Here is a 15,340-nt window from a genome sequence, read left to right as displayed (position 1 = left end):
TTGCAGTTTCCGGGTCACTTTCAAAGGTAGCCCCACGTAGAGTGCATTGCAGTAGTCCAAGTGGGAGATAACCAGAGCATGCACCACTCTGGCGAGTCTGCAGGCAGATAGGGTCTCAGCCTGTGTAGCAGATGGAGCTGGTAGACAGCTGCCCTGGACACAGAAACTACAGGGAGGGATGTGGATAGTAGTTAACATCATGTACACAGCTTCACAAGCCAGTTGTGGGAGAGCACTGAATGAAGAGAAAATGGGAGTGTGTACAAAACCCCAGAGATCCAGGTTCACCCTGTCATCAAAAATCTCTCTGTGTTATGGGTGCTGTAAATAAGGGCTAAGTTAAGTGTTACATAAAATGCTAGGCCACTGGGAAAATGCACTCCCTAGATTGAATTGGTTGGCGAACTGCATCACAGGATTTTGTGATTCACATCTGATTCACCAGCTGTGGCCGTTCCTGAATAGAGATATCCTGGTCTCAGTAATCCATGCTCTGATAACCTTATAATTGTATTATTGCAATGTGCTCTCCAAGAGACTACTCTTGAAAATGATCCAGAAGTTCTGGTATCACAGAATGCCACTGCCATGAGGTGGAGTGAGGTGAGGCCATACAATGCCTATGTTGAAAACACTGCAGCCATCTGTACTGGGTAGTTGCTGGGATCAATTGATTTAAGTATGCAAAGCCCTAAATGGCTTGGGGTCCAAATAGTGAATTTTGGAATTTTGGAAATTGGTTTGGAAATGGGGGAAAATGTTTTTTCTTTTTTCTTTAAGCAAGGATACAGAATCATGGCCAACAGGAAATGGGACTGAAATATGTGCAATTGGGTATAAAGCAACGAATATCTAACAAATAATTATGGATTACCCTTGGAGAAAACTTCACCATACTGGATCAGAGAAGGACAATGATTGACATTTAATGAAAATAAACATTGAAGAGCTTCTTTTGGCCTTTTTTTGGGGAAAGATGAACGTGAAAGGACTGGGAAGTGATGGGTTGAAGATGAAGGCCCTGTGCAAGAGGCAGGGTAAAGAGGATCTCTCAGGCTGGGGGAAAAAGGCAAAGCTCCCAGGTGAAAGTTGGGAGGGTTCACTCTTCCATGTGTGAAATAAGGGTTAAGATTTATATTTGACAGAGGCCTTTGCCATTTCCTTTTATTCTTATTTCTCTTCTTCATTTCCTTCTTTTCTTTATTTTTGCTTCTTTATTTTTCTTCTCTAGATTAGTGTGATTTTTATTGTATTTTATGTTGAAAACTTTAATGAAAAATTCATCATAAAAAAATAATAATCCAGCAGAATGTGCTCAACACTGGATTCACTTATATTCTTTTTTCTTTTTTACAAATGCAGTTGCAATTATCTTCCTATTAACTGAAACTTAAAGTGAAGAACAAATCAATATAAATAATAACCAGAGTTTATTTCAAAAATATGTTTATCTAACAGTAGCAATGAATTGTCTGATAAAATATTATCACAACTGTAGCTAAGGAAGGATTTGCATGCCCTGGAACAGCAATAAACCAAGCAACACTTATCCCATGAAGGAAAAGTTCTCAGTGGCTGGATTACGATAATTCAACAGAATGCCATAGCAATTCATTGCATTGATTGGAAGCAAAGTGCACCACAGTTTCTGTATAGCATGGGGGGGGGACTCCCCACACCCTAATAATACAGTCCTAATAAGATCTGTAACTGTGACATCTGTGACTCCATGGATCTCTTCATAAACACACCCACAACCCAACTGGTAGTTTAACCAGATGCCTCTTATACAACTGTCTGTCTTCCCTCTTTCTCTCATATATATGAGTGTGTTTGTGTGTGTGTGGTGTGTGTGTGTGTGTGTGAGAGAGAGAGAGAGCGAGCCATAAAGTGGAATCACCTACACACTATATCATCTATCTATCATATATCTGTCTGTCTATCTCTTTTATCTTTATCTCTTTTATCTTTTATCATCTATCATCTATCTATCATCTATCTATCTATCATCTATCTATCTATCTATCTATCTATCTATCTATCTAATCTATCATCTATCTATCTATCTATCTATCTATCTATCTATCTATCATCTATCTATCTATCTATCATCTATCTATCTATCATCTATCTATCTATCATCTATCTATCTATCATCTATCATCTTCTGAATAATGAAGGGAAATAAAAAGGAAAGGAAAAAAAATTCAAATCATTATTGAATATGATAATACTGCTTGGCTCTACAGCATATCTACACAAGTTTTATGGCAACACAACATATTCCTGCTGCAGGAATTGTATGGATAAACATTTGCTGTCACCTGACTGTGGAGGGTGTGAAGTAGTTTTCAAACTACAGAAGCATTTCCTCCTACTATCCTTGTATCCTCTGAGCTGAAGCATAACAATCTAATATAATAATAAAGATGTTCCCCACCCTTCATCAGTCTTGCCATCTTCACTATTCACTAAGCTACAGGGATGGTCTGAAAATTGTTTTGATGTGTTCTCTTTGGTGCACACAAAAGATTATCCATGTTTTGATATGTCGCAGGAGTGCAATGCATTGTCAGACGGCTTTTGAAAATTTAAGTTTTGTTAATTTTGAAATTTTCCAGCTGACAGCAAGCAATCTATTGATTATTCCCTTTCTCAGAGTGAGGGCAGAGTAGAAGAACAGAGACTGAGAGTGAAAAATGTGGTTGAAGCTTATGCAGTGTTGGTATTGCGGAGAGCAAAGATTCAGATCCCCAATAGCCTGAATTGAGGCAATAACCTAGCCCATATGCTGGTGAAATATTAAGGGGTGAAAGGCAGAGTCCACTGCTATTGATATGCCACAATGCCATCAGTGAATGCCTTGCACTCCTGGCCAGCAAACCACAGAACCCAACCACAATAACAAGTTCACTCCAGGATTCAGTTGGTTACTGTTTCACCTCCCCTGTAGGAAACTTTGTGTTCTTAGATAACAGCTTACTTTTCACCAGTAGGAGATGGGGTCAGAAGATGAAGAGAAGGGAGATCTAAAGTTAGGCAGGTGCCCCCGTTGTAACCCTTTTAACATGGGAGTGTCTCCACTTAGACTGGAGAGGGATGCCTCTTCTGAGCCATCCTGCGCGATGGAGGCAAGGACCAGTGAACTGACCGGAACAATAGCCGATGATGGGACCACTCTCAGCCTCACCATATGGCTAAACTGCAGGCTTCATGACAGGTGGTTAGGCTAAAGTGTGAGCATCTGAGACACAATTGTGGCGTGGATTGGCAAACAAATTCATTGGGTAACTGGAGAGCAGAAAACACGCACACATATTCTAACACCTCTAGCTCAGTTTGCTGTAACTGTATGTAAAATAAAGGTTACAACATAATTTATTAACTCTGATTCTGGCTTCTTCCCAGTATATATTTCCTCGTCTTCCTTGCCATCTGCAAGCGTACAGTTTCCTTAGCAGAGTGCCCGAGACGTTTGTAAATTCTGGTAACCAAACTGCTTTCACAGCATTTGCTAGCTAACACTCTCCAGAACAGTTGCACACTTTCTTTTGTTTTGATGAACTGCAGCCAGTTTGTTTGTTTTTCTTTTTTAGAAGAAAAAAAATCCAAGATTACAGGGTATAATGTTTGTAGATACAGGAAGCTGTATGATAAAAACAAATATGTATCCTGAAGGGCAATTCATGGAAGCCTACAGACACATTGGAAGCGCCATACAGTATTTGAGAAATCAACAAGCAGTGATTCCAACTCTAGGCTTGTTGATCCAAGAAATAAACCTATGTTCAGAAATGTTTAGGTGTTTGGGCAATTTTGCAGAGTACTCCAGAGGATATTCCATAAGTTTTACCATGAAGCTATTGAAGGGGGCGCAGGTGGCGCTGTGGGTAAAACCTCAGTGCCTAGGACTTGCTGATCGTAAGGTCGGCGGTTTGAATCCCCGTGGCAGGGTGAGCTCCTGCTGTTCGGTCCCAGCTCCTGCCCACCTAGCAGTTCGAAAGCACCCCTAAGTGCAGGTAGACAAATAGGTACCTCTCCAGTGGGAAGGTAAACGGCGTTTCTGTGTGCTGCACTGGTGCTGGCTCACCAGTCGCAGCTTCGTCACGCTGGCTACGTGACCCGGAAGTGTCTTCGGACGGCGCCGGCTCCCGGCCTCTTGAGCGAGATGAGCGCGCAACCCTAGAGTCAGTCATGACTGGCCCGTACGGGCAGGGGTACCTTTACCTTTACCTATTGAAGGGGTATTCCAGTGGCGTAGCTAGCCGTTCGAGTGCCCGATGTGGCACACACGTCCTGCAGCTGGGGGCGGGATGAGCCACCCATGGGGGTGGGGCACTCTGTGCGGAGCCTCTCCCTCAGGTTTAGGGTGGCTGAGGGTGAGGCAGTGGGCAGATGCAAGCCGCACACTGCCATTTCAGGCAGCACAAAGCCAGCAGGTGCCCAAGCCACCACGTCACTCCCAGGAGAGACACGCAGCTCGGGCACACTGCAGGCCCCGCTGTACCAGCCACATATTGTTGTGTTTGTTGACTGAACTAAAAAGTTTCATGAGCCCATTTTTTAAAAAACAAAACAACACCACATATTTTTGTCATTTTGTGATGACTCCTGGGCACCCACCGCACCCCCCTTCCTCCACCACCGAGGTATTCCAATACTTTGCAAAGTGGAGAGAAAGCAGTCATCTTTGAACCACATGACATACAAAAGTACTGTTGTATAGGAGGCAGGTTCACCCATATACCCAGCATTGTGGTATATTATAAAGTCATATAGTTGTACTTTCCCTAGACAGTTAGGGAAACCTCCACTAAGAATGGGAAGGGAATACTTTTCTTTGCTTTGTTCTGGTTTTTTGCAACATATGTACATACCCCATCAGACATTCCTGAACTTACTTGCAGATCAAAATGCAACTCCAAGTTAGATTTCACACTTCTCTGGATTTTACAGTGCACTCTTGGTGTTCAAAAGGTGCACATATAAATGTGTCTTTTATGTAAAAGATGCATACAAAATGTAAATTTTATACAGAAGTGCAAGAACTGCAAGATTCACTTTGTATCTGTGTTTGAAAGCAGGGTGATCTGTTTTGGATATAGTATCATAGACAAATAAGTCCAGAGGCTATTGTGCTATGTGGCAACAAAGAAGAAGCCTTTCAGTTGTGGCTCCCTGATTATGGAATGCTCTTTCCTTTGAGTTCTCCAGGGACATTGCCAGGGAGTTCGTGTTGGGCCTCCATCTCGGCTTCTGGTAGAAAACTAGAAGTTGTGTTGGAGCCCTGTGGTGTGGGGCACAAAAAAATTGTGGGGGTCCAGGCCCCCAGAGTTGCACCAGTGCTGTAGTCTAACAACATTTGCTGCCTTTGACAGAAATTAAACTGAGGTGGTAAGAAAAATGTAGAAAATGAGGACTCCAGAACAGAAAGGCAAAAATAAAAATAAAATGTGCCAAGCACCAGGAAATTTATTCCAGGAAGAACTGAACATTTTGTGTGTGTAAGACAAACACACACAAAGATATCAGAAATAGTAGTTTTGGAGAGGTTGGATGAAGGAATACAGTCAAAATAGAACTTAGTTGAAAGTTCAGAAGAGAGATGCAAAAGTGATGATCACTCTAAAAAAAAGTAATGATCTGTTGTCTTGAATTTGAAGATGGCTGAAACTAGTAAAAGCACAGTAGACACTCAGGAAGAACTCAACAAGAACTTGAAAAGTAAGGCAGAAGTTATAATGGAATAAAGACAAAAGTGAGAATTTGGTTAAAAAAAGAGATAGCATGACTATTTTGAAAGATTGCATTTAAAAGGCACAATCCTATGCTTACTGTAAGGCCTTAGGGCAGGCATAGGCAAACTCGGCCCTCCAGATGTTTTGGGACTACAACTCCCATCATCCCTAGCTACAGGACCAGGGGTCAGGCATGATGGGAATTGTAGTCCCAAAACATCTGGAGGGCTGTGTTTGCCTATGCATGCCTTAGGGGCTTCTGAGTGTGGTGCAGTTGTGGCTGGTGCTCATTGGGATTGGTAGGGTCGAAGGCAGAAAGGCCAACACTAGGTGGATCCAGAGTGAATGGCGGCTTTCTGTAGCAATCCCCTCCTCACCAGCAAACTCTATTGTGGCAACTCAAGAAATCAGTAGTTGTTTTGTTGTTCTTGCTGTCAAAGCCCTTCATGCCATTTACAGCCTCCTTTGTTCTTACAGAGAGCAGGTGACAGGCAGAACCAGCTAAGCCTAGTTTTGTCTCCATCCCGCTCCCTCTTGAAAGAACACAGAGACAAAGGTGGATGCGGAAGTTAACAGACAGGGGCACTCCCTGTCCTGAATGGAAGTAAGCAGCCAGTGAGGTGGAGGCTGGATGAGGGCAGCCAGCGGTTGGAGGGGCAGCAACCTGTTTGCATGAATGGTCTAACCTCCACTAGTGCAGGGAACATACAGCCCCATAAGCAGAGATGAAAGTATGCCAGTAGGATGGTGCTTACATCCCCAGTCTTCCAACAAGCTGATGGGAAGCTCCAATCACATAGCTGCCCACTGACCATGTGCCACTGTCAAAGCAATAGAAAATGGGACATACTGGGAATGAATATGGCAATACTACATTCTCTCTGCCCCCAAGCCTCTCTTCCCCACACTGACATTCCCCAGGAACTGGTATGACTTTACATCTGTCCTAAAGCTGGCATAGTTGATTACTTTTCCTTGCCACTGCAGCAAATGGGAGGTAAAACAGGACATGCTCCCATCCAACAGCAAAACAGCAGCACAACAGATACTACAGTTCCTCTACTAATGGTTCTTCCACTCCTCAACATAATCTCTGTAATCTTTTTTAAACCAATAATTCATTAGAAGCCTTCAGGTAAATTATTTTTCAAAAGTAAAATGTCAATTAAAAAAGGAGGAAGTGATATATCAGGCACAACATTAAATTCATGAAAAAACAATGAAAAGAAGTAAAGCAAAAGAATTAGGAATGTATTTTTTTAAAGGGGGGTGTTGGGAAAATGTGGAATCTCAGCTATTTATTTATACTCACTTTATTCCTTTATTTCCTCCCTCTTCAGCCTGAATTTTAATATAAACCAAGCCAGTCAGTTTCAGGATGCAATCCTACATTCACTTTGCAGCACACAACCTAAATGCACAGCTGCATGTTCTTGCTCCAGACTGAAGAAAATGGATACAGCGCTCTCCAAGGACAAGGACTCTTCCGCTAGAAACACTACATACTACAAATGAGTAAACAACTAGATATGGAGGGTTATTTATATATGTTAGAAAGACAATACCTGATTTTTGGCAATGGAACACCTCAGAAAAGTGACATGAAGAGAGACAGGACTACTTTCAACCAGTGAAATCATTAAAGTCATTCCTGAACTGTATTACTTCAGACTACAAAAGCAGGGTTGTGTGAGTGAGGGTTCTTTCATGTGCACATATTATGGGTTTGGTTTAGAAATATTGATGTTTCCTTGCCTATTATTTCAACAATAAGTGGTCTCAAATGCTTTCAATAAACTGTTGTCAGCTCGCAGAATAAGAAGGAACTGCACCAACCTATACAAGTCTACACAAAAGCAAGTCTTGCTGAGTTCACTGGGGCTTTCCCCCTTTATTTCCTTTTACGTTTGTGTGTGTGTGTGTGTGTGTGTGTGTGTGTGTGTGTAAGGGACTGCAAGGGTCATTTACTCCAACCCCCCTGCAATGAAGGAATCTTTTGCCCAACATGGACCTCAAACCCACAACCCTGAGAATATATTTGCTTATAGATATATATGGAGGAGCATTCAGTTATGCTGCCTAGCATCTACTGCAAGCAGTTCTACCCCTTCATTTGCTGTTTGTGTGAACTACACCAGACAGAATGAGAGACAAAGAAATGGGAGGAAAGGTGGAGGGAAAACCTCTGTGAATATGTGTCTGGGGAAACCTGACAAAAATACAGAAGAACCCTATCAAGAGAAAAAGGTTCATGGCACAACTAGATAATAACTTCTTCTTCCACATATGCTGTAGGTGCAGTTTCCTGTATTCTTTTCAAGTATTCACAGATGAAAGTTGGTGCCGTTTCACAGTAGTTTTAAAGACACTTTCATTTCAGTCCTCTATTTTCGGGTGCTTATAGATTTTGAAATAAATTACCCTCTAGGCTTGAACTTTCTTCCTCTTCTTCTAAGCCCCAAAGGTGGTAACAGTTTCAGGAGAGCTGACAAAATTCCATTTGGCAATTTTTTTTCAGAGGCTCTGATATGAGGGTAGCGAAGGGGGATAATACTGTTTTCTCAGCATGTCAGATATTTGGGAGCCTTTTCTCTCTTTCTTCTCGTGTAAGAAAAAAGTGAACAAACAAAAATGGTGTCCCTTTTTGAACTGCGATACTTGGCACATGTTTCATCCTCATCAAGTGCCAACACAAACCTGGGAAACAACTTGGTTTGTCATAAATAGCTTCATGCTCAAATCAGTAGAGTAGGCATGTGGGCTGCTTTTCAAGGAATGAATATGACAGCAGGCACAAAGTCAGTTCTCAGCTATGGATCTCCAGGATGAGGAAGAGTTGTAATCCAGTGATAGAGCACATGGTTTACAGGCAAAAGGTGTCTATTAGCTTGGAAAGATCTCATAGTTGGCCCTATCCATCTGGTTTTAATATTCACATGTATTTAACAATGGCATGGGGTCTCTTAATGGGGAGCTGCTTCTCATGCTGCTGTATGTGTGTGAGAGAGGGGAGTGGTTGTCAATATCTGACTGAACAGGAACAATCATGATGATCCATTATTATTTTTCATTTCCTTAGGCATACCTGAATGATTCCTTGTTATTCACAATGTTACTAGACCATCACATACAAAGGAACGTAATGGCAACTCAGGTATTTAGCTGTGGGGGCGGGGGGGCAGGAATAAGAGATACCTATGCAACCGCATCACAGTTTAAATTTAGTGTGTTAGTGAAATCATTCCTAGGCAAATTGTTCAGATACTGTACAGTTATTTTCCTCTCAGTCTGCACATAATTCCCCCAACCCAAAGAATGCCATCTCCCCAGGCTTGCTTTCTTCTCTCTGTCTCATCCTACAAAGCACAACTGTTGTTCATCTTTGCTCCACCAACACTACCATCCTCAACAACACAACAAAAGTCTCCTGCTCCTTAGCCAGTCTTCTTATTCTCCATTGTCACCGAGTCAGGCTTGATAACACTGTGCCAGATCTGTCAACTAACTCCAGAAGCCTCATGTTGTGTCCATCTATAAATGCACTGATCTCATGAAAGGAACAACAACACTTATTCAGACAACACACAACATTTTCCTTCCCCTTTGTTGAATGTGTTTATAGGATATTTGCTATTTATTCCATGCATCTAGTGAAGAAAGTTCTGGCTTACATATAGAGCATACCGCAACAAATGTATTAACACTTTTAAAGTGCCATCGTTGTGTACTCAGAAATGAGACCCATCCAGTTCAATGGGACTTGCTCCTAGATGCACAGGACTACAGCACTAGGTTATCTCAGTATGCAACAGATGAACACAGTTACTCTCCCAGAATTCATCTTCTCTTAATTCATCTTCTCACATTATGGTGTGCATGCTGCCATTTCTTTCTCAATGTGACAAACTTTCAGATACACCTTCAAGACATAATTGTTGTGATGCCAAATAAAAATGCAGAAATGCCAGTTTAAAATGTTTGCACAGAAAGAAAAGCCATCATCATGTATCACCATCGTTAACTGTAAAGAGGGAACACAGATATATTCCACACCCAGAAGATTTTTGAGAATAAGATCTCAAAAGTTATGCGGGTACCATCAAAATAAAGTTGCACCCTCACATATCCCCGAGAATGGAGCTGAGATTTTATGTGGGAAATGTGAGCTCACCTTTATATCCTTCCCTGTTGGTTTATTTTCAAATTTAGATCAGCCTTACCTTAAGAAATCATTTTGGATGCTTGCACTGAAGTGACAGTCGGCACAATAAAAAATATGACGGCTGGTGATGAAGGTGACATTGGTCCTGCAGGAAAAGAGACATGGATATTACAGATTATCAAAAATGTATGTGTCTTGGGTAGTTAAATGGAAATCAGGGGAGATAGATACATCTGTTATATGAAGGCATGTCATTTTAGTCGAGGCAGAAATTGTGGGTTGGAGGCAATGATGTAGTAGGGTGTATGGGGTGTTGGGGGAGTGGCAGTACCACTGATGGAGAACACATCATGCTCCTTCTGCCATAGTTTGTCCACCATTGGTCCCCACCCTGCACTCAGCTCTCACCTGTGGTTCCTAGAAGCCGTTGGCATGAGACAGCAGCCACACCCCAGGAAACAGCTTTGGCTGGTGACTAAACCAGGTGAAGCTAGCCAGTGGCATATGCACTGCCCAAGCTTGCGCCCCAAGGAGGTCATTTTGGTGCTGCTAACACAGCAGTCTGACTTTACCCCCTGGAGGCACACTCTACTGTTTCTCAAGACAGACAGATGCCAACAGTGGCAAAACAGTCATTGCTCAATGTGGTAGAAATATGGACCTACATACAAGATACACGTTGATCTACCCACACGTAGGTGAGGAATCATATAATTATTTGCTGCCTTAGAGTTTTTAATTTGATTCAACACATGTAATTATTATTAATATTGATTATTTTCAGTTGTTATCCCTGAGAAATGTAGAAAATAACAGGATATATTTATCTGAAAGTTTTCAAACTTACACGACCCTTTAAAAATTAGGTAAGGGACCAAATGTTATATAAATGATATATAATACTGTTTTATAATTTATGACTGTTTTGTAGTTTATGATAATTTAGAATTTAAATGTATTTTCATGTAATATTTGATACGTTCAGCTGATGAAGGTGAATACATCGAAACAGGGCCCTGTCCTGGTTTCTGACTTCTGCTCAATGATTGAAACTAAGACCTCCAAGCCGAATCTGACTACGGACAAACATAAACTTATCTCTACTCATAAACTCTTACCTCTAATTCTGTAACAAATTATTGTGTTATACATATCTTTATGAGTTTGAGTTTGTAATCCTTGTCAGAATACATACTTTTGAATGGATTAGTTTTTGTTACTATTGACCATTGATTTGTGAGTAGGGACCACTTCCACTAGTGAAATTTATTGGCCTGAGTTCTTGGTGTGTTTTTTTCTTGATGCATAGCAGTGGCCGGCAATTTGCCCAACAAACTGCCTCACCACTCCAATTTTCAATAGCTCGGGTTGTTGTAAGATGCAACTTGTTTACGAGTTCTGCCTTGCAGCGAGCCTCTCACAAACCAAATCTACATTCTCATTTTTCATCCAGAGTTGACTTCAGCATATGGTTAAAGAGACATGAATATTCCAGAATATCTCCATATGTCAATTTACTACCACAGGCTAGGCTCAGACAACTTCTGGAAATTTTTTTAAAATATGTGATGAATCATTGTTTGGAGAACTGTTGAGACAGTTGCACCACCCCACCCACACAATGAAATCCACTTGGGTTGACTTCACCCTGTCAAAATGGGTTTGTTACTTGATCAGATGTAAAAAGGAAGAATGCCCTTGACAATTTCTCCACCCAAACCAAGTGCCATAGCATCTGACAGCAAGGGGGTGCAATGTGTAGAGTAAGAGATGCTGCACTTCTTTGATAGTCAGCTGCTGAGCAGTGTAGGAGAAGGCAAAGAGATTTTCCCCAATAAAATGAAAAATGTTTATTTTTATAGAAAAGGAAAAGAAACAAGAAACAAGGCAGCACAGTGAAAATAATGCAAAGCATGCATACTATATATGTAATTAACTTGTAATACATCTTTTAACTCTGCTCTCTCTGCTACTGATATGATAGAGGCTCATTAGTCCACTCACAAAAAATGTGTGCCTGAGGTCAGGGCACCAAGGACTTCCTTGGAAACCTCTGGAGAATCAAACGTTTAAGCAGACTTTCTCATGCAATAGGTTTGGTTTCAGTAGTCTAATATATGTGATTTAATCTCGGGTACTACTAAGTGAAATGTTTCATTTCGTTTCATTTCACAGGAAGAGAAAGCTTCCCCACCCCCATATTTTAGTGCTGGCTATAGGTCATACTTCTGAAACACAGATTATCTCCTTTTCAATATGTAAACATTATTGACACAAACAACCACAAGGAAGGTTTAAAGATGCATGAGTAAGAATATATACATCGGCTACCTCTTCTTCTTTTTTAAGGTAAGAAAAAGCAAGAGACAAGGCCCCAGCCCACCCCTCAAAAATATGAAACCAAAATGGATTTTGGTGTTTTAGCTGGCCTAATAAAAAATATTGCCCTGCTATTGATAATGGAGGAAAGTTCTCTCACAAAAGCCACTGCGTCAGCAATTTGGAAGGCTTAATTCAGTCTGGAAGGGTTTCCGCACCTGTAATTTTTACCCCAAGTGGGGGGATGTACAGCCACTTTTAGATTTCCTGCTTATAGTGAATGGGTATCACATTTTAGAACCCAAAACACAGGCTGAAGGTAAGGGCAGCCAGGAAGACCTGACAAATAATGTGAGTACAAGACCAAAACATTTTACTGTTGAAAATTGGAGCCCAGATGCCTTCTTCCTGCTGAACCCAACATTTTGAAAAGTCTTGGTGTGCCAACAAGACTCCATCCTTGCATTCATCCATCCTCTCTCATGGCACCACCTGAAGCAGATTGCTTCACTTTACTCCGTGGTAGAATTGGCCAAGTGTGAAACATGCTGGTCCTGTGGAATCCTTGTCACTATTCTGTTTCTGAATGCATTCAAAACACAATGGGAGATATAGGTCTCATGCTGCGCATGCTGAACACTACCTGAGTGTTTCTGAATGAATGTCAGCACAAACCATATCACCCTAATGACACCAGTCCTGTCAAGGTAAGTTCTCATTCTGTGAGGATATCTGACTAAACAAGCTGCTATCATGCCAGGATAAGTGGGAGTCCATGTACAATGAGATTGTGATTCAGTAGTTTTACCACTGGGGGTGAGCAAAAGGACTTGGCATGTCAGACATGCAGCAGAACCTTTTCTTTGATACTGTCTTGGAAGATTCAAATTTAATTCAAAGAGCCTGGAGCGATTTAAAGATGGAAAGAAGGTCAGATACTAAATGCCCCCTTACCTGCATGAATTTTTTTTTTACAAGCACTGTGCTTTCTGTCTGTAGTCAGATTAATTAACAGCTATGTCATGTGTTCTGTCCTTTGGGGCTAGGTTGTTCCCATATATGCCTTCAAAGAAGAGAAGGAACACTCAGATCCTACACCAAAGTACCTCAAATCCCATTCATTATTGAAAGACCTCAAATCCTATTCATTACGACAAGAATCACCAACAACAAGCAATGTATAATGTAAGGAAATTTGTGTCGTAAGTGATTATGGTCATGGATTCTGTTTTCTGCAGTTGACAGATAATTTATTACGGTCAAAGACCAGCTCACATAACATAACACAATAAAAACAGCATTAATAAAGATAAAATATACAATCGGAGCAGATTGCAGCAATAGCTCATGAGTTAAAAGTGATATATATATAAATACACCCGTACAACTGAGATTTGGACTATCATAAAAAATTGACCCTGAGGCGCCCCAAAGAGCGACTTCAGCATTTCCCTAGTAAGCTATTTTATTCTAGAGGATGATCTGTGCCTACAAATCTGGGTGCAGAATCTGGCTACCAGCCAGGTCATCTTCTGATCTTTGCCTAAGAGGAGAGAATTAAGTTTAGACTTGTCTGAAAGATCAGCGAGCCTCTTCAGCAAAGGATCAATGGTGTCTCTATGTATCTCAACATAAAAAGGACACCTAAAAATATATATGTTTGAGGCTTCCTATTTCCCCTAATGGGCAGGCGCAAAGTCTCTGTGTGTACGGGACCCTTCTATAGGAGCCTTCTCCAGAACCGGTGAGTTCTAGCAAGAGGAAAAGCCCTTCTTAGGTTTCCGGATGTGAGGAAATAGAGATATGCTGCTGGAGCGGCTACATATCTCCCGTTTTCTGCAGTAGTTACAGTAAATAGATTACTAGACAAGCAGTTTACTGCTTGGTTGTTTGAGGCCTGCAGAGATGGGACAAAATGTACTGGCACCAGTTGGAATCACAGTTTGGCAGGCAGCAGAAACCAGCAGCTAGACAACTGTAGGAGAATGGGTGAAGGCCATCTGGAGACAATAAAGATAAGAGAGGAAGCATTCCCTGGACACAGTCTGCAGGACCACAAATAGCTCCAAGGCAGACACCTTGCTCTGACAACTTTCAGAGCCAAATTGAAGCCTTATGTCATAGTGTACACCCTGATGACTGCTGATTCAGACCACAAAGGCTGATTGAATCCAGCATTCTATTCTCATAGCGGCCAACCAGATACCTATCAGAAGCCTACAAGCTACATAGGAGTGCCACTAATATTCCTCACCAACTGCCATTAAGGGGTATTCTTAGTCCAAGTTGGGACTATCTTTACACCTTGTGGTAGCAAATTCCATAGTTTCATCTGCCTTTAACTCCCACCATTGTGTTTCGCTGGATGACCTCAGATTCTAGTATCATGAAAGGGGGAAACTTCACTTTTTACACACCATGCACAATTTTAACACACCTCTTTCATGTCCCTCATTTGCCTTTTTTAAAAGCTTAAAACTCAACAAAGGTTGAGTTTTTCCTTATAAAGTTGTCGTCCTTTTCTGCATCTTTCCCAGCACTGCAATATTTTTTGTTTACCAAAAGTGCACACAGTATTCCTCACTAAAGAGGGAATTAAATGCAATAATAATTATTGGGGTTATTGATTGTGTATTGTTATTGTTCCCATTTTTATTATGCATTGTGTTCTCCTTTCATCTGTTGTCAACCACTCTGTGGTCTTCGAATGATGGGTGGTATACAAAATTAATAAATAATAAAAACTAATAAGAAATGTAAAGGCACAGGGGGCGGATTCTGTGGTAGAAAGTGAAGATTCAATGTGTAGCTGACAACAGCAGGGAGAGACAAAAGAGAAATTTGCCTTTCCCCCCTGTGCATTACAGTGGATATGAATATGTGAGGGCAGAAAGGTCAGAGAACAAGGCCTTGAGCAGTGAGGAAAACTCCAAGAAGTTGATAACTCTGGATGATGAGACTAGTGAGTGTCAAGAAGTAGGTAAAGGAGGTTAAGTGGTCCTAAGGATATAAGCACATTCTGGTCCTTTCCTACAGAACAGTGTGGGAGTATAAATGAATTCAAAGCAGAGAGTGAGGAGTGAGGGGGAGACAGTACCGCAAGAATAATTCATTCCATGAT

The 15,340-nt window shown here is 41.3% G+C and overlaps 1 protein-coding gene across 4 annotated transcripts in view; it reads right to left on the bottom strand.

Annotated features, from left to right (window-relative positions):
• The window catches only part of LRRC4C (leucine rich repeat containing 4C), a 611,700-nt gene that overhangs the window by 134,916 nt on the left and 461,444 nt on the right, over positions 1-15,340 (bottom strand). For 3 of the 4 annotated variants that reach the window (XM_081891622.1, XM_081891619.1, XM_081891621.1), the window contains one exon: positions 9,959-10,045. The exons of the other annotated variant lie outside the window; for it this stretch is intronic. The gene's annotated coding sequence lies outside the window, so the exon portion shown is untranslated. The remainder of the gene's footprint in view (positions 1-9,958; positions 10,046-15,340) is intronic. 4 annotated transcript variants of the gene reach the window in all.

This window comes from Podarcis melisellensis (assembly GCF_964234715.1).
Source record: "Podarcis melisellensis genome assembly, chromosome: 1".
Classification (NCBI taxonomy): domain Eukaryota; kingdom Metazoa; phylum Chordata; class Lepidosauria; order Squamata; family Lacertidae; genus Podarcis; species Podarcis melisellensis.
Note: the sequence above shows the minus strand (reverse complement) of the source record. Positions and strands in the feature narration are given on the sequence as shown.